We start from the raw sequence: 2,062 nt of genomic DNA on the forward strand, positions 1-2,062 counted from the left end.
TCGGAGATTTAGTGCTCTGACCTTAGAGATAATCTAGCCCAGCTCCCCTCTTTGAAGAAGACAAAGTGGAGGTCCAGAGAGATTAAGCAATTTGCCTAATACACAGTCAATAATGGTGAAACTGGGGGATTTGAACTCTGATCTCTCTGATTCCCAACGTGCTATTCTTTCCCTTAAACCATGATGTTGGCCTCAGAAGGGCTGGGATATCATCCACTTTAATGGCCTATTTTAATGAGCCTACTAGTGATGTAAGCCACTTGATCCTTGCCTCATGGCTGTCATAAACTGTGCCTTTCCCAGGGGCCTCTACGTGAATCCAGGAGGTTAGCTAGCTACACACACACATGCTGCTGGATCGCTTGGTCCTTGGCCCTGGTAGAGTCAAGGAAGATACCCATACTCATCCCTTGTAGATCAGACTTTACCAGCAAAGGATCCAAGGCAGGAGAGCATGGACTTCAACAAGGCTACAGCAACCAAATGTGGAAATGTGGAGAAGAACTCATTCTCCAGGTTGAGATGGTCACCCAAGCAGATGATTCTCATTGTGGACTTGTATAGTTTCCATAAACAGAAGTCACAGAGAATCACAAGTTTTATACCAGTCCATTTTTAGCATTATGGTAGTGGTTATTGTCAGTTGTGTCTGACTCCTTGTGACCCCCTTTGGGGTTTTCTTGGCAAAGACACTGGAATGGTTTGCCATTTCCTTCTCCAGCTCATTTTACAGATGAGGAAACTGAAGCAAACAGGGTGAAGTGACTTGTCTAGGGTCATAGAGCTAGTAAGTGTCTGGGGTTAGATTTGAACTCAGAAAGATGAGTCTTCCTGACTCCAGGCCTGGTGCTTTTTCCAGTGTAAGTCACTTAGCTGCCATACATTTTAGCATTAAGAAATAGTTGAACAGGGATTAAACACTGCATTACTCATAAGCATTCAAGGTTTGGCCAATGACTAACAGAGAATCAGAGACTAGCTAATGAGGTTTGAGTGCATGCATACTCAGGTGGAATCACATCTGTAGAGAAATGAAGCCTCCTTTGTCTAGGATCAGGGGGTCTTATCTGAACCAGATGTGGGCTGCAAACACCAAAAGAAACAATTCCAAGAATACCAGGTACAGTAGAACATGTCAAGGTACAAGAATAATTCCGAGAACTAGCCAAGTGAGTGTCCATGTACAAGAGGGGCTAATTCAGGAAGCAGAGCTACAACCTGTCAATCAATCAACTAACCATCAATAAGCATTTATTTTCTTTTCAGCCAAAGAAAAACAAAGTTTATTAAAAATTCGCTATATTGGCCAGACTCTTAAGAAATCTGAACATTTGTGACACTAATGTAAGTGAACCAGACTGAATCTGAGCACTTCCATGGAAACAGGATGGACTTTTATACCAAAAGACTGTGAGAGGGATCTAGGGTTGGCCAAGTAGCCTGGGATGATTGGAAGAAGGGTCTAGGGAGAATCTTTATTGGAGTGGCCAGTAGGTTGGGGTCACTAGAGGTTGGAGGCCAGGAACCAAGATAGGATTAAGAGTGGAAAGTGGCTAAAGGTGATCTGGAGATAACAGACAACGGAAGGCTAGGCTAGGTGAGGGGTAACAGAGAATTGGGCATAGTGATAAAAAATACATATGGAACCTTCATGAATTTGTGTGCTATCCTTGCACAGGGGCCATGTTAATCTTCTCTGTATCATTCCAAATTTTAGTATATGTGCTGTCAAAGCAAGCACAAAAAGCATTTATTGAGTACCTACTCTGGGCCATAATGATAACTCTCTGGGCTTTCTTGAGGATACCTTCAGAATTAGATCCAGTGGGCCTTCCATCTTATACAAGTCATAAATGCACTAGTCATATTTCCCAGTCTCCCACAGGGGTATACACTGGAGAGGAACCTGTATTTCCCCTATATCGCTATTCTGTCTCTACCAGACAATAGCATGGCACCTGTTACCTTTGATTTAGGTAAGCTTTATGTTAGAAGCCAATCATTTGCTGTGTTCTAAATGAGTAGGAAAAACAGAAATTGCTTTGCTATTATACATCCCCTT

At 42.6% G+C, this 2,062-nt stretch overlaps 1 non-coding gene across 1 annotated transcript; it reads right to left on the reverse strand.

Moving 5' to 3' along the window:
- Positions 1-1,632: 1,632 nt before the first annotated feature.
- On the reverse strand, positions 1,633-1,741 carry LOC140497863 (U6 spliceosomal RNA). Its single transcript, XR_011964874.1, has one exon. It is a non-coding gene; the product is annotated as a U6 spliceosomal RNA (small nuclear RNA).
- Between the last annotated feature and the right edge of the window lie 321 nt (positions 1,742-2,062).

This window comes from Notamacropus eugenii, chromosome 3 (assembly GCF_028372415.1).
Source record: "Notamacropus eugenii isolate mMacEug1 chromosome 3, mMacEug1.pri_v2, whole genome shotgun sequence".
Taxonomy (NCBI): domain Eukaryota; kingdom Metazoa; phylum Chordata; class Mammalia; order Diprotodontia; family Macropodidae; genus Notamacropus; species Notamacropus eugenii.